The sequence below is a fragment of the Neodiprion pinetum genome, chromosome 6 (assembly GCF_021155775.2).
Source record: "Neodiprion pinetum isolate iyNeoPine1 chromosome 6, iyNeoPine1.2, whole genome shotgun sequence".
NCBI lineage: Eukaryota > Metazoa > Arthropoda > Insecta > Hymenoptera > Diprionidae > Neodiprion > Neodiprion pinetum.
Window position 1 is genome coordinate 30,075,222 of NC_060237.1, and position 18,328 is coordinate 30,093,549.

An 18,328-nucleotide genomic window follows, 5' to 3' on the forward strand; every position below is an offset into this window, starting at 1 on the left:
GCCACCGCCCAATCTAAATAGATCACGGAATCATGAAAATAATGCGATTCTGCAATCTACTTTTCTAATCTAAAAATTTCGAGACCCTTCATGCCCGATGTTTTATACATCGATACACGACGATTTATAGTTTCAGTATATATAATATCAATGATATGGAATGAATCGGATATATTTTATTTACCTACGTATTACACGTATAATTTTGGTAGATTTCGAGAGTGCTTTGTGCTCGCGATTGCAGGGTAATCGAATTGAGAAAACTTTGTAGAGTGAGAAAACAAAAAATGTTTTGTCCAGTTATACCGTATAGCCGAATCTTGTTGGCTTCTAACGCTTTTTTTCATCCTGCGGACTGAATCATTTCAACGCTGTACGGTGACAAGTAAAGAACGCAGCAGGTATCCGGTTTTTTCTCACATACACTCGTCGCGACAGTCGCTTCACCTTGTGTAATACTTCCGCAAGGAAATGTCATTCGAAAGTTATTCGACCGCGTTTTTGGCCGGCCGTTTGATCACGCCCGCAACGGTATACGTATACATATACGTATTATAACCTCTGCCTCCGCGACGGCACGAGAATGGCGGTCAAGGTTCGCATATGTATAATCGGATTATCGATATGCACCTGTAACCAACCTGGCAGATATCTGTGTATTATATGTATATGTATATGTATATTTATACGTATATATATATATATATATGTATGTATGTATGTATGTATAGCATATAAACGCGTCGCGTGCCTGATTAAGGCGGTCGAATTGTCACGTGGGGCAAAACGAAGCAGCTGGAGAACGGATATTAACACGTCACCAACGAGGCGTGATTCCCGTTTGAGTCGGGTCCGAATTTCATCTTCTTATTTTTCTACTTTTATCTTTTTTTCCATTATTTGGAGGAAGAATGGGACGAGGCGGTAGGATAAAGGAAGGTCGCGTTATAGAAGGTCTCAGTTCATATTGCACGTTTTCCGTTTTCTACTATGTTACGAGGACATACCCGTATATGACGGGGAGGGGAGAAAGAAGGAAAGAAAGAAAGAGGGATAAGGATGTGTCCTCTTGTGCGTTATCATGTTGTTGCGGTGGCCGAACGAGAGCCTTTTCGCCCACGCGTGACGAGAATTTAGATTATTTCCCTACTTATCGGGCGTACCGATGTATTTATACGTTGGTACTGTGGAAACTCACTGGCTTGCGGTTCGACTCGCGATTCGTCAGCGAAAACGCACAGGAAGAAAAGAAAGGAACGCGGAAAAGATTGTAAGTTGAATGCTGTAGCGGGTAGAATAGAACGTGCGTGATCGGAGAAGAAATGGAAAACGTTTATAAATGATTTATAAATGATTAGTCTTACGAAAATATGCGACAATTAATTATCGCTATCGTTACTAATGGCAAGTTCCATCTCAAGCTACGAGAATTTTGACCTGGATGCACAGGAAAAAGATCAAGATGCTCAAATTATGCGGAAGCGAGCTTATTGATGGTTACTTGATTTTCCGTTTTTAAATCGCTTGAACATATTTCGTCTGTAATCTAGTAAATTCGTTCAATTTCACTCTGCGATTATTCATTTATTATTCTGAAGACAATTCGAAAATTTTTTTCTTCGTCATTTTGGTATCGTCAAATATTTCACTTTTGAGTGATTTTATGTATTGTGTAAACGTCTGGGAACAAGCGAGCCAGTAGGAAGGAAAGAAAGAAAGAGAGAGAGAGCGAACGAGCCTCTGAAACAAGGTTCAACGACTCATTTTAACCTGCGTAATTAAATCTAAACACCCGAGTAAATATATTGTTAGCGCTGTAAACCGTCTGCACTCAGGCGTCTCCATGCGCTAGGTGTTAAAAAAACAACAACAAAAAAAAAAAAAAATATGGCGTGTGTTGTGGAAATAAAGAGACCGAATAGTTTAACGAGACTCGTTTAAATATTTTCTAATTCTCTTTCGTTACATTAATTACGATACCGGCGTATAATTATGACGCAAAATAATTATCGTTACGTGTGTTTGTTAATCTCTCCGTTGGTTCGTATATTATTATGTATATCGCCCATTTCGTATGTATAATATAGGTAATAATATGACGCCTGCAGCTCGTTTCTCTAAGGCTATCTTCAAAATTGGTGAAAGAGAGCGAGAGAGAGAGAGAGAGAGAGAAAGATAGAGATAGAGATTCAGATACGCAACTAAATGAAAAAAATTAACAAAAATCGGTCAAGGCTTATATGCATAAACCGAATTGATAGATCCTAATGTATATACAATATACAATATACGTACGTATTTTTGTTACTTACATACTTGTGGTCAATTTTGCATATAGCAGAGACGGATGCAAGGTATAATAATATTGGAAGGTCGATGGCGACGAAAATGGTAAGCGATCGTTTTCATAACTTTTATTATAAGGTCGGGTTCTGATCAATTGCGGTAAAAATGTAAGTGGGGGAGAAAAAAGGAGACAAGGAAGAAAAAGAAAGAGGGAGATAGATAGGGAGCGAGAGAGAGAGAGAGAGAGTATGCGAAGCGTTTGTACTCATAGTGGAATCTCGATAGAAAGTGACCATTCGCCATCGACCCATTCATTTCTACGTGTTTTATTCATGGGGGTTCCTCGGCCGTCCTCCCCCTCCTCCTCCTCCCGCCACTCCTGCTACTCCTTCATCGCATAACGTAAGAGGAAGTGGGCAATTTCTCTTTGATCGATAACGCGCCTAACGTATAAAATCTACTGCATAGGTTCCATACTTACATCGAGGCTTTTGAGGTGGATGGAATTTTTTGTTTTTTTTTACGAGGAGACATGTAATCGGCCGATTATTTATGCTTGTAGTACATCACGTTATATTATAATATCGAGTTGTGAAAAAATCATTTCGAACAGAATCGATCAAGGATCTAAGGAGGAGAATCGAAACGGTGGCAAAATGTTTCAAACGTTTTATAGCGAAGAGATTAGAAGCATTATTCAAAGCACACGCGCCGGATATAAATGGGGCAACTGTAGTGATTTTTTATTTTTTCATGCTCGGCGTTCGGAGAGGTCGAATTATACTGGAAAAATCACGTTTCAGCTGAATATGTATACGTACATTTATTTTAAACCTTTTAATGCCAATTAGTGCAAAGCAGAGGTTATCTCGGAGCTTTTCAAATTCTCGGAATCACGCCCCTGGTTATATCATTATATCGGACTGCTTGTTTGTCTGCTGAGGTAAATCCCTGATTAGAACGGCAAAAATGGTAGCTGTTGCTGTCTGTGTGGACCACAACCGGATTATTACAAAGCGCCGACTGATTATCATTCCGCGTGGTAAAAATTGTCTTTTTTATCTCTTTTTCTTTTCTACTCCCTTCTCTTCAACTTTATCGCTTAATGTTGTAATTGTACGTGGTTTCATAAATCCCTTGTACCACCTACGACGTGTTCGTAGGATTTTTGGCTGTATTTTGCGGATATTGTGAAAGGGAGATTTTTACTCTATCGCATACGTGTCGTAAAAGAAATATTACCAATGAAAATTTGTATACTCCGTTTTAACAAACCCTCGCATCCCTCTTCATATTTCGCAGTCTCGGAGCTATTATAAATTCTTTCGCAATTATACCGCGAGTATCTTTGTAATGAATTTGCGTAATTAATCATACTTTTGTACAGTAAATAGCGAAGGTATTGTTACGAGTTTTCTCCGCACGTTCCCATGTATAAAACACCGTAAGTCTTAAATTGTATGTATCTTTGCCGTGCTTTTTTTCAGCTTCTAACCTTCTTCTTACCTTAACAGCTTTTATTTCTTTCCATTTCTCGCGGTAATAAAGGTCCTTGGAACAATGTTGGTCCCAAACAATAAATATTCGGGAAAGTTTTCATCTCATTACTTGTACAAGTCTTCTCCCTCAGCAGCAGGGCAATTTTGATAACAGTTCCCGCTTTCTCACCGATAAAATCAAGCCACGTGTTATTCAGGGTCCGCTGGTTGGCTTATCCGCGAAACTTTAGAGTTTAGTCTAGTTTAGCTTAGTTTAGCTTAGTTTAGTTTCGTTTGTTTGAACCGTTAATTCTACCTCGTAAAATTTCGAAAAGAAAATCTTGCGCTAACGACGTAACAACTTCACTCGGCCAATTACAAAGAAGAAGAAGAAGGGTAGAAAGGGCTGAAACTGTTTCTGCCTTCAGAGTACCGTAATTAAGGATGTATCAAAGGTACAGTCCGGCCAAAAGGCTTTAGAGACAGAAATATGATTTGAGGAAAGTTTGAAAGTGCAACTGAAGTTAGCCGAGTTAAATTTAGTTGAAACAATAGTCCCTTGACACCGAAAAAAAAAAGACAATGTGAATTGCAACTACAATAGCACAAATATGGAGTATTTTATAGATCGTATCATCAAATTATTTCTACAATGAAAAAATTGCGTCGTCTGACCGACTGTAATGAAAAATGGCTTATTTTGTTCGTAAATGAATTCTTTACAAATCTGTAAAATCAGATTCTGGATGATGATGGAATATTTTTTATCGAGGAATTGGTTCACCTCTTATAATGATTTCATTAATTGTGTTATTTTTGGATCAACTGAGAACTCGAAACAGAAAATATGAATTCATTGATTTCTAACGAATTCATTTACGATCAAAATCATCCTTAGTTCGATAAAATCGTTCGAAGGACACGATTTTTTCACTGTAGAAATGATTTGATCCTGGGATCTCTTCATAGTCATAAATAATTTTCTATCTCAAGGAAATATTGTCCCAACTAAATTGAAGTCAGTGAACTTTAGTTGTACATTCGATTCTTCGTTGTATGACGTTTCTGACCTTACAGCTCTTTGACTGGACTGTACATTTGCAACATCTTCAGGAGCTTGTGCAAGATATATTTTAGGAAGTCGCCAGTGTCTTCCAAAATACAAATCCAAAATATGTTTTTTTTTCGCATTCATTCTCTCGTTTTTTTTCTCATTGTTTCCTTGTACCGACTGATTGAAATCCCTCCGTTTAATTTTGTCGATTTTCACATTAATTTGATACGGTAAAGACTGAAATCGAACAGTCGTGTCGAGGGTGTAATAAATTACAAAGTATCCCGCACGTTTACAAGTTTAAGCAAAGCTTATTCGCAGATCCTTGAAAAAGCACGATGCGATCAGATTGTACGATGTCGTTGCAACTGTAACGCGTCTGGTGTAAGTTACAACCCCCCACAAGGCACGCGACTGAAGCTTATCGTTGGGAGCACGGTATTGTATGGATACATATAATGCAAAATGCATGCATGCATGCATAAAAAAACAAGTATAACATTATAAAAGACGACATCGTCGTAACGCTACATAATGGTATAATACGTAGTAAGATCAAGTATACGTATCCCCCCCTCCCCGCCTCTCTCTCGCTCTCTCTCTCTCTCCCTCTCACTTTCGCTCTTTCCGTCTTTCTCTTCGGGCAAAAAGTGCCTAATTTATTTATTTATTCTCCCGTTTATTCCCACCGCAGGCAGCTTAAGTCTGCACTTAGGTTTACCAAACTAGGTACATACATACATACATACATACATACATACATAAACACATACACATTATGCAGGGGTGTGCACGCTTTCGAATATGGGGCTGTGTGTTACATCTTGTGTATAATATACCTCGTGGAACTTATTTTACGACTTTCCTGAATGACTTTAATAACCCTCCACTGTTACGACCTACTGTCATCATCATTATACTTTGCACCAGGTATAACCTATCCTCGTTATTTATTTATCTCGGCGAAATCAAACCCTCCATCATCGCATTGTGTGCCGGGTGGTGTTCGCGTATAATCGTCGAATTTTTATCGCGCAACCGTTCGTCAATTTATTATTATTATTCATTATAGCATCCGATTTTTATATCACCGACATGTGCAGTGTGTAACGTGCAAAGAAACGACTGGTTTACTTTTTATCTCTCGGTTTTTTCTAGATCTCGTTTCTTCCCCTCATTTGGCACTCGATTCGTGGTTCGGCGAAACGACGCCGACGATTAGTGATGCACCGGTTTGTTTTCGTCATCCTTCTTTGTCGGAAATCAGGTCAGGATGATATACGTGTTTTCGAACCAAGCAATTCGAAGTAAAAAAATTTTTATCTTTATAATCGTCGTCAGAGACATTTGTTCGTTATCGTTCTTTTTACCGAAATTTGTCAGTCTCCGAGAAGAGAGAAAATACAAGGACGAGTGAACCCTGATGCAGAAATTGTGGTGTGGGAGAGGAATGAAGGATGCAGGGGAGCAAGCAGACCACATTTAGCGATGATCGATGGTCGCCGAGCTCCTGGCTTGTCGCAAGCTGCAAGTCGCTTGTGCGACACAGGCGCGGTTCTTCTTGACGACAATATCCTGACGATGAGAGGAGAGGAGAGGAGAGGAGAGGAGAGGAGAGGAGAGGAGAGGAGAGGAGAGGAGAGGAGAGGAGAGGAGAGGAGAGGAGAGGAGAGGAGAGGAGAGGAGAGGAGAGGAGAGGAGCGGTGATGGGATCCCTCTCTCTTTCGCTCGACCGGGCCTCGGGTCGCGGTTTCTTGGCAGTTGACGAGTTCCGCGTAAAAACTTGAAATTCCACTCGGCGACGATGGACGGATGATGGGGGGGAGGGATGGGAAACCGTCTCGACCCCGTTACAACCACCCCCGATGTCGCTGCTGCCGCTGCTTTTTTTTCTGGCGTTGACAGAAGCGTCCGAGAACCAGACGCGACGCTCTCGCGTCTTGATACCTGCGGTTTTATCGGGGAAACGAATTAGGGGTTTGTTTCTTTTTTTTTTTTTTTTTTTTTTGAAAAAACTAGAAAAATAGGGGGAAGAAACTAAAAAGAAAAACAATATCTAGGCGCTGCACGAAAGATCGCGAGGGTTAAACTACCAGATCGAAGTTGGTAACGTTATCATGAGGAAACATCGTGGAAAAATCACTGTATTCTTACTTTTGTAGTGACTTTAAAGGAAGTAAGATTTAAAAATACGAGTATGTATTGTTTAATCAAAGCTTACTGAATTTGAAACAATTCCGATATTGCGAAATTACCGTTTTTCCTAAGCATGAACCGTTGCAATAACGTTACTAACTTCAACGTGATGTTAAACCACGGAGAAACATTCGTTCTGAATATCTATCTGCACTTGGCTTAAATTTTGAAGAATCTTAACACGGGATCTTGTTTCATTTTTTCATGATCAGTTGCATTGTTATTTCTGCAAAATTTTTTTTTCATCCTGTTTTCGCTCCGATTTCTTTTTTTTCTTTTTGCTTACTGCGTATGTACCGAATACTCTATTAAAAATGAATCAAACAACAAACTTATTTATTCATGTGTAGTCAAATGTACAAGAAGTGATATTGCGGTTACAACTCGATGCTATGTCTATACCTCTAATAATTGTACCGCGATGATAATAGAGCATGCAATGGGGCTTGGACCTTTTTTTACAATCAGTCACGCACGAGTTCTCGTACCGTCCAATTTTCAAACACTGTATAAAAGTTCGCTGGAACGAGAGGGAAGCGAATAAGCGCGGTGACGCGACGAAGTTTTGTCTGTTGCCCTTCGGTTCGGTCCATGAATCTCATTTGGAATCGTTGCTTTAGAATTCTGCATTGAAAAATATTTCTTTCCTAGATCACGTTCTTGCGGTTTCTGATAAAAAATTTCAGATATCTCGTCTAGTATATACGTAAATCTAGGCGACGAGCATCCGTAGCAGTGATCGGATACATAATTTATAAAAACATGCAGTAGAACAGTAGCAGTTTTCGATAGCATTCTGATTCAAAATTTATTCATCTATGCTGTCCATTGAAATAAGACACAGTTTTACATTATTTACCCGTGTTGTTGTATATCGTTACATTGACGCAGGAATCAGGTACACGTTATCCGTGTCTATAATTATTTTGCACATGTACAACGTGTATTCGCAAGGTCATAGTTCATGCTTATATTAATTTATCACACGCCTTTTGCGCGGTCTTTGGAATGCTTAAACGTATCGATTAAGGCTCGCCTTGAATGTCTAGCCCATGGTTAAATTTATCGTCAGTTTCTTACACGATTTCGTTCTTTCGATGGTCTTATATAGCTCGCTGAAGTCACCGCGTACATATTTCTGCGATTCGACATGATACGTTGTTGTTTTTTCGAAAACAAAACAAAAAAAAGTAAAGAAAAAAAGACAATCGTGATTTTTATAATCTTACGTAACGGGTCAATGCTACCAGCACCCGGAATGAATAATTTAAAAATCAAATTGCACTCAGGCCATCATTCGTTCAACCGCAAAGCCGCAGTTGATACGCAGACTCGGCAATATCATAAGCATCGTATATGCATGACATACAGAATATAAAAACTTTTACCTTGTCCCCCTTTGTTGTTCAAACCCAGTCAGTTCTACAAAAATTACGATTTAATTGCGTATTCCTATAACTCGTACAACTCATTCGAAACTAATAAATTACTGTAGGATCGATATTTTCATTACTTTTCTTTTTTTTTTTTTTTGTTCTCTCCAAACTTTTCTGAAAACAGATAAAAATCAATAAATAAAAAATAAACTTTGCGATGTATGGTGCTCCTGCCTACGTGTGTGTGTTTGTCGAGCAAACGGTGTGTATGCCTCATAATGCATAACGTGCGAGTGAGTGCCTCTCAATTTGAAAGGGATAATTGCGCCAATGAACATCGATAAATGTCCGAACATATACATATATATCTCATGTAGGAATGACCCTGTAGAATTTTGATTGTTCAGTCTGCGCCGTTGCGGTGAATTCAGGGTGTTTCGTTCGATCGATTCCGACGATTTTTTACCTCCTGCCACTTTTATTCTCGTTTTCGTATCGTTTTTATTTGTTTTTTTTTTATTAGGATTATAAATTTCAAAAACCTTTAGTCTTATTAACCCCGTCACGAAATTTGACATGAATTCTTCTGATTTCGATTATGAAAATAAGATCGATCAGTGGGAAGTAAAAAACTATCGATGACTTACACATTTCTTTCGTTTTCCGTTTCAACTGTCACACGCTTGTCGTCGAATTCGATGGTTTATAATGCTACTGATAAGAATTCTCGCATCGGTGGTTTCTATCTTACCTTTTTCTTCATCTAGCAACAATAGGGTAAAAAGAAAATGAAAAATTGGAAAAACAACGGAAGAAAAAACAACTTTTGGTAATGAAAAGTGGCGCTCACCGCTGCTGCGGTTTTCACCTTCTATATGTAGCAATACATTCCCACGTCTGTTACTCTCTCACCCCTCGTTCATTAGCAGGCAGGTATATTTAATACCGATTACCCTAATAGCTGCACCCGCTGCTGCAGCACCAGTTGCGGAACCAATAATGTATAGTGTAACGATATAGTTGTTCGAAATGGATGAACCAATCGTTGAAATTGTTAACGCTTCGCGTCGCGCAGTTTCCACCTACGCTGTGTTATACCGTATTAAATTTCTGTAACGCGATATCGTAAAATACCATATCATTTTCTATCACGTATGTAAACCAATCAATTATCGTTATTTTCCCATTCCCCCCGGATTCTTTTCCAATAATTTAATTCATACGTCCGATTCAATATTTCATGGTTCAAGCTCCAACAGATTTAATCGAATATTTTCACAACTCTGACTATGTCTGGCAAAGAGTCTTTTCATTATTTGGATAATGCGAATGTATCTGTGAACATTTTTGCATACTTAATTATACATCGGTGAAATTGTTTTTTCTTTTCTTCCCTTTCAATCGAGTCCATAAATTATTGATCGAATCCATCGTGTATATTCTTATTTCTCACGATTAAAAGTTTGTTCTTTTTTCTTCTGATTTCAGGTAAGAATCATCCGAATTCAGTCATCGTGTTTTTCATAGATACGACAAAAGGGAACGACGCGCAATGTCGAAAGTTTGTCTGATTTCTCAAACCGGCGAGCGGTGAGCAATATTTATTCCTATAATATGATTGCTATTCTCAATCGACATAATTTCTCTTTGGAAAATTGAAGAAGAAATTTACCACTCACGATATAACAAGTATTAAAAGTTGAAATAAAATCTCGATAAAAAATGTTGCAACAATATCCGCACAGCTATGACTTCCGGTTTTTGCATGGGATCAGTCGCGTAATGAAACGTAGGTAAATAATGCGAATGGTTTCTTCGCAAGCACCATACACTCTATATGTATACATATTACACACGTAATACACGCTGAAGACAAAACCAAAAAGGCAAAACGGAAATGCAAACAGGGTGAAAATGGTGTTCGGTGTACGCGGTGAGACTATCTGTAATGAAAATCTTTTCCCTCAGCACACAATCTGACGTCGGGAAACTCTGTGTCGTATAAATACAATGTGTGTCTACACATTATTCCATATAGCGGTTTCCGCGGATTTTGCATCATATTCTCTCTGTTTGTATTTTACATACATTGTAACAATGTCGAGGTAATATTTATTTGTAATCTCGGTGCAAAAAGCTGCTTGGACATAATTTGAATAGTGACAAAATTTATAGGTCGACTCGGGCTGCTCCCTCAAATGTCCTTAGATCCTGGAATTATCCTGGAACACAAAAGTTGATCTTTAAGTTTTGGAAAATTACTGGAATACTTCGATTTATCCTGGAAATGTTGACACAATACATTTTTTTTTTGTTTTTTGAAAATTGCGATATTTTATTTGTTATACGATGCCTTGAATGAGTCAAATCTTAGCAGACGACGGATTATAAATTAGTTCGAAATTCATTTAGTATATTATCAAGGTCCTGGAATTCTTTAATTAATTGTCCCAGAAAATCCTGGAATGGTCTTGGAATCTAAATTCTTCATTGCAGTAGACATCCTGAATTTAGTTCTATCGGTTTTCGATTTATTTGTTCACGCTTCCTTATCATCAAGGTTTTTGTTTCTCTCCGCAGATAATTTTTTTTCCTACAATTTGTACGACGCGTGATGCGTGACTTGATAAACTTTTGACAAAGGCAAAGTGCAGGCGCATCAGTTTTCAGATTTTCTCACGAGATTTTGATCAACTTTTCAACATTTATTCCTCCTGTACATTATAATTATTGAAAAAAAATATATTTGGCCAATTATTTTCTGCTTCGAATTTAGTTCAACCCGCGAAAGAAATAAAAATGAAATTAATTAAGCAACAGGCAAGCAAAGTCGATCACAGCTATTTGTCACTGAAAAAAAAAAAAAAAAAAATGAACAACCTTCCGTGATTTCATGTTGTCGAGTAATTTTTCACAAGTACGTACATGTAAATAATCGTTACGTAATAATAACAACGTCGAACACGCTTCGCACGAAACGTCGTCGATTTTCACGGGGGATGAGAGGAGGCGAATAAGTCAGACGGCGCAAGGGCTAAGTGGAAAGAAAAGGGCAAAGGGACAGAAAACTCGTGGCGGGCAGGCGGCCATTCGTCTTGAAATTCCAAGGATTTCTCGGGGCGGCGGCGATTCGCCGCGATCACGGCTCGGCTATAAATTCGGATTTTTACCCAGACGTGGAACCATTCAATTCCACTCAGCTTCTCGCCCCCTGGTCCGTCCACGATCTAATCTTTTCGAAAAACTAGCCGTATTTTCGCATCGCTTACGCGTCTGCTTTGCCCGCACCTTGCCCTTATTGTACCCTCACATGTTGCATGCGGTTTTCTAATCGCATAAATTTTTTGCTTGCTTCAGGAGTATAGGAATACCCCATATTCGAGTAAAAATTTGCTAGCGATGGAGCAATTCTGATACCGGGTTCGGATTCGGCATGTTCGTTTTTTGTGTCTCTCTGTTATTCCAGTTCTTCGTTTGCTTTTCAACCGTCATTTTTTTTTTTTGCTCCCCCTATGCTTTTTCATCACGAGCAGACGTGTGCAGTATTCGTCGAATTTTGAAATACAAGTTTCTCGTTTACAGCAAATATGATAATGAAAATGGTCATTTATTTTTTTCCAACCACGGTATACAGTCGACTCTCTCGATAGGGCCGCATTCCCTCAAGATAGCTCAGTAGCGACTTTGTCAAATACTCTCGAAATCGGGCCGGTAACAAAAGTGAAATGTTGGAAGAAAACAGCGTAGCTGTTATGGACTTTTTGCGGCCCTAATGCGAGAGTCTGAGTTCAAAGCGCGATAAATGCACGTCAAGCTCGTTGGTGGGGGTGTGCTAATTCTTAGAAATATCCTCCCCTACACTCCCATGACCGGCCCTATTGAGAGAGAGTGTCGACTGTAACGTTATCGCGATAGGTGACTGGTTCTTTTAATTTTCTAATATTCATAACGCTACATCATACATATATTCACATAATCATTATCACGATAAACTTTTATTTTTAACACATCGCTGTATTGAGATACATTTCACCCTCGGAGAGTAAAGAGGAGCGTGAAAAACATCAGCGGGTAGTTGGGTAATTCGTATCAGAGCAAAACGATGTACGTTACGTTACATATTTGTGTACGGCAGGGTAAATGTACCCACTCTCATCGTCGTGGTCGTCGTTTATTTTCTTGATTTATGCAAGAAGGATGTTTGCCTGAAAAGGCGTTTCCGGAAACGTAACGATACGGAGATGTAATGTGTTAGGCGTACAGATTTACACCCATTTACTCCTCGTCCCTGACTTCTCATGCCGTCTGCGTAGGTATTCGCCTATTTATTCAACATTCATTCGTTCATTCATTCATTCATTCGTTCGTTCGTTCGCTCGCTCGCTCATTCGTTGCCTCATTTGATTATACACCTCTGCGGCAGCGCAAGCTCCTCTGACAATCATTTATTCCTCGAACCATGCCGCGTCAATTCATCCGCCTGAATTACCATCCATCTCACTCGCTACCAACTCTCGCAGTTTAATGGTCGTACTGTTGATTAGTCTGTTTTTTTTTCACCCTCGAAGCTGCGTTCAGGTTGGCTCACACCTTCTCACTGCTGTTATGTATGAGTACAAGGTGTACAACACGCTACAGCTACTGCTGCTGCTGTATAAACTATTCAAAAGACACTACTTTCTCCTCGCAGCAATGTTATAGGATTCTACTCTTGCTGCAAAGAAACACCGCATATGGCGCTTTGTGTAACATACGTGACGCACGCGTAAGTCATCGTTATGGGTATAGAATAAGTTATTACACACGCTGCAAGCTTAATATACATAAAACTACAGGAGTTTAAAAGTATGGGTGAATAATATTAAAAAAACTGAACTTTTCTCTAATTCCAAGTTTTACTTTACAAATGTGACGTACGATAACAACCCGCGTAATTTCACTGATATTATTTTTTTCATCCTGGAATATTATCGAAAGTTTTTTTATTTATTTTTTTTTTTTTTCCCTCTCTTTATTCGGGTTAGGGATGTAACGCCGCGCAACCCTGATCACGAGGGGACGGTGGTGTGATTTTATACCCAAGACCTTAATTAATTAGCTTGACCGTTCCACCGCTTCACTGTCGGTGTATCCCGCCCTTGATTCCCTCTTCGCGTAGGTACGCGCTCGCTCGCAAACACACACACACCCACATACCCCATTACCCCATACTTTCCGACCCCACGTTTTCCGGGAGCTTAGGACGGTGGTATATAGAAAGGGTCGAATGGTAGCCGAGGATCAAGAGGCAGGGAGGAGGAGAATATCGCATATCGGAGATCGTAAACTGCGTTATGATTCAGCTATATATATATATATATGTATATATGGTATGTAGGGAGAAGAAGCGATCCTATACGTACACCTACGTAAGTCTCATACGTACTTTCTATCCTAGGTATCATACCGATATCGCGTATAGGATCCAGGACATCGTTTATTCAGTGCACGAGGAGCTTAGCTACCCTGTTTTAGCATAATCTTATGCACTTCGAACTGATGAAGCGGATTACAACCCCGCGGTTATTCGCTTCAAGGTAGGCAAGGTATACTGTACTACGCTACTATATGTATACCCAAGGAGTTCGTGACTCTCTCGTTCTACCAGTCTTGGCGTATATGCGGGTGATATCGCGTTATTACATACCCACCCAGAAAAAAAAAGAAGACAGAACTTGAACGAGAAGATTAACAAGCTAGGCCTTCATGTGGATGTGCCCTTGGTGTCGAAGACGATCGATTCCTTCATCCTCTTCTTCTTCTTCTTCTTCTTCTTCTTTGTTTCCTAAACTCTATACACTTTGGGCGCCACTGGTCTTTTTCCTCATTTTCTATTACGTATATATTGGTCGAATTGTCTCTGCAGACGGTGGAATTCGGTCGTAAAATATTATATAATTGGCAAAATTGTACTTGTACTTTGTTCGAATTCAACTGCTTCAGTTATCATTATCTTAATTTATAAATTATACAGACGGATACGCGTCACAAGCCTCAACGTGTACATTTTATAAAGATTTATAAAGAATCCTATACAACATCGTGCATACCTCTCTTCGTTCATCCTACCTGAGACCTTGTATAGCATATTATTATTATTATTATTATTATTATTGTTGTTGTTGTTGTTGTTGTTGTTGTTGCTATTATACGGGCCGGTATACAAGAAGGTGATAGAGCATAATATATATAGCGCATCTATGTACGAAAGTATTTACCTTTGTATTGTAAAACGCCGTGACGCGTTTCACGGTGCTTTCAAAGTGGTACCATCGCTTCGAATGATGTCCTCTTGGAGCCGGCCGGAGTTTACTTTTGTTTGTTTTTTATTCATCGTTTTCTTTTTCTTTTCTTTCTTCTTTACTTTTCTTTCCCTCTTTATATTTCGAGTGCTTTCAAGCCGTGGCAAAGCTTCGACTGGGTGAAAATAGATGTAAAGAAGTAAAATAAGGAAAATGACGGTAAAGGTATCGGGCAGCAAGATTCAACGTGACGCGCAAGCACTTTTTGCCGCTACCGATGCAGTAGACGCAGGGTTCAAGGTTAAACCTTGAGATGAGATTTTTTCGTTTTTCATCTCGAATTCGTTTGGCAACGATTTCTAACGCTCCTTGCGAATGCTTTGAGTTACTTTTTTGCTGCTACTGTGAATCGAGATGTGTTGCAATAGGTGGGTAAGTACATACATGACGTATGTACTTACCCATGACGTATAATAATATCTGTGTCGATTCACGAGGCTGGTAAGAAAATACTTTGGAACGTCACGATCATCTAGGATTGTATAAGATTCCTCATCGATCGGTTCATTAAACTGTACGTAATTGCTTTTTCACGGAGTTACAAAAGTTTTAACTGCAGTCGCGCAGTGTTGTTTCGGATAACGGATTTCAAATCATAATTATTTAGTCAGTATTATACCTATTTATTATTTTAGTCTTCCTCGCGTAAGATTTGATGAAACGTCAGAGGCAAAAGTATATTTGATCGTTGATTGTGAGTTTTTGGTGTAAGATTTTGGTACTTGGTAAAAATTAAAAAATACCATTTTGATCAGTTTACTCGTCGTTTTTGTTTCAAACGACAGACACATAAAGGATCCGGTTCAACACTATGTCATTATCGTTTCTGCTAATCCAAAAATCGTCGGTAGAAATGAGCAATGTTTTTTTTTTACGCCGTTCAGACATCTATGAAACACCATATCGCTTCGAACCTCTGTGAGGAGATTTGCAGATCGTCGCTGCTGCTGCTTCTTTCGATTGTGCATAACCGGATTGTTAACACACGTATAATCGAGTATCGTCCGTGTACGAAACATGCGAAATAGTATTAGCAGCCACGCGGTTGAATGGGGCCAAAGACCGTGTCGTTGGCAGCCATAAGCCACGAGTCGGAGACTTTCTCGCCATGCGGTTCGTGAGAATACCAAGTACCTTCAACCCACCTACCTTCCTACCTGCTGCAGCAATATCTCTTCATAGTCTGCCGTCTTCGCTTTTGTACACGTATGTATCTATTACATGCATCCTCTACAGGCCTGTCAGTGAGTGGAATTCTGATCTTCTCTTTTCTTCTTACTCAACTTTTAACGTATGCGAAAAAATTGCGACCTTTCTGAAAATTCGAAGGGATCCCGCGTGGCTTGATATTCTGGTAAACATGATCAAAATCTTTGGCAGTAGAAGGTAAAATAACGCCGTCATATTTTGGAAATTTTATTTATTCAGGAACGTGATCGAGCTATAATTTTTCGAAATAAAAAAAGGTCTTTCGGTTTCAGACCTGGTAAGGATGACGAATTCCATTTCCTCCTTCTCAATATTCAGCGCTGAATTCGATGGATTTAATTCGTAGCCGTAGATAGTTTTGAATTTATTTTATTTTTGGTATATTTTTTTTTTAATCAACGGAAACTTTTTCGCATTTGTTCTGCAAAAAAAAAAAAAAAAAAAGAACAGAATTTGCAGATAGTTAGAAATACTTTGGGAATAAATTCTTCGGACGATTATTGAATACGATCTCTCTTATTTCCCGGGAATTTCTTGTATATGTATGTATATATAATATATAACTACTATTACCGAAACAACAATGCAGGTAGCCGCTTATATTTCTTCATCATTGAATAATTAGGTTTGCCGGGAGAAACTTATTGCTGCTTCTATTCTCTATTATAAATTTTGTGCTCCGAGTATAACTCAGTTATACGTATTTTAAGTCTTACGATAAAATTGAACAAAACTTTTGCGCAGCTGTACTGCAGATGTCTTTCTTTGCAATCGGGTAATTTTGCAATTTGTTTTGTCCGTTGTTTCTTTGTCCTAACTTCTTGAGCTGTATATTTTCGCATCTCGTTCCTATCGCTTTGCGCACGAATATATTTTACGGTCAATCTTCATTATACCGCGTTATCTGCTTTCGTTTTGAGTACGGAAATAATCTTTGAATTCGTACAACCGTCGAGAGAGAAGAAGAAAAAATATTTTTTGAAATTTTTTATTGTATCGAATTGTATTCATCGCTTTTTCAATTCTTTTGTTTCTTTAGCACCTTCAAAGTTTGCGTGTAGGATATACCGACAGATTGTTATGTACGTAAATTTTACGTAACTATTCAAAGCTATTCTTTTCAAGATTGATCTCGATGGAAACGTGTCTGAAAGTTGACAGGCTTGTAACTTGTGTAAAAATTAAAAAAAAAAAAAAGAAACAGTACGATTCTATCTTTTGCCACACGTCTTTTCGTACGTATAACAATATGAGACTTTGAACCTTTAGTTGGAAACAAACAACGATGAAGATACAAAAATCGCGAGGAATGGGAGACGTAACAATTCTTTCGTAAGTGTTGGCTCTGCACCTATTTGTGTAAAATATTTTCGTCTAACGGGTGGAAAAGTTTCTTGGTAAGATTGAGCTCTCCTGTGGCGCGGTCCACGGGCATAGCTGATGGTAAAGTTGTGCAAAGTGAAGTAAAGTAAAGTAAAGCAAAGTGCAGTAAAGTAAAAATAAAATCAGAGAGAAGTACAGGGCGAAACTACGTGGGAGTAGACAAAGCAGTCAGAGGAAAGTTAAGGTGGGTTAGAATTCCGGTTTGTTTAGTCTCGCGCATTTTGCGCAAGACCGCGTACTCTTACTTTCTTAGGAAAATTCATCTCTTCTCTAATTTCCCTCGTGATTATAATACACAGCGTAAATCTTTGTCTTTAGAAACCTTCGTCTTACCGGCATAATTCGCTTTGGCGTTGAAAGTGTCTCTGTAAGTGGGGTGTAAAAATTTGTTCGCTTCACAAAAACCGTTGGTTCCCGATTTCATCCTTTATCTCTGTTCGTTGCTGCTGTCTGGTGAAATTTCCTGCGATAATTAGCCACTATAAATGATTAGCCGTTAGCCATTTCGTTCACAGGTAGAGGTATGTGAATAATGGAGCATTGCGCACGAAGACTTGCCTTATAGCGAACTTGATGCCGTTATGTGGCAAATAATATGTAAATAGCATGCTGTTGCTTTATGATAATGTCGCGCCTTGCCTCTTTATTCCCAGCGGTGATATGCTCGCGGTACTCTCGTTGTAAAGCCCTGTAATGTCGCGGCCCTGCCCTTGGCCGCAAAAAAAAAAAAAAAAAAAAAAATTACGATCGGAGAGGAAAGGGAAAAAGAAATATTGTGAAAAATGGACAAACGAAAGGTGGAACAGAAAAGATAATGCGATAGACTGGCCTTTGCTTACCAAAGTCTGAGAGGGTCTGTTACTTTTTATTTAAAAAATTCCCGCCGGCCAAACAGCGACTGGAAAATTTATCCATTTTTATTCCAAGGATATTCACGATCAAGAACCGTAACTTGTGCAGGGAAAATAAATATAAATATTGAAAAATTATCCTCTGTCGATGCTC

General features: G+C 38.9%; 1 protein-coding gene and 1 long non-coding RNA gene across 2 annotated transcripts in view; one reads left to right on the forward strand and one right to left on the reverse strand.

Moving 5' to 3' along the window:
* Positions 1-18,328, forward strand: part of Invadolysin (leishmanolysin-like peptidase, invadolysin) — a 206,404-nt gene that overhangs the window by 13,364 nt on the left and 174,712 nt on the right. The window lies entirely within an intron of this gene.
* Positions 10,306-18,328, reverse strand: part of LOC124222419 (uncharacterized) — a 174,541-nt gene continuing 166,518 nt past the window's right edge. The window contains exon 3 of the long non-coding RNA XR_006884008.2: positions 10,306-10,612. This is a non-coding gene — a long non-coding RNA (uncharacterized lncRNA). The remainder of the gene's footprint in view (positions 10,613-18,328) is intronic.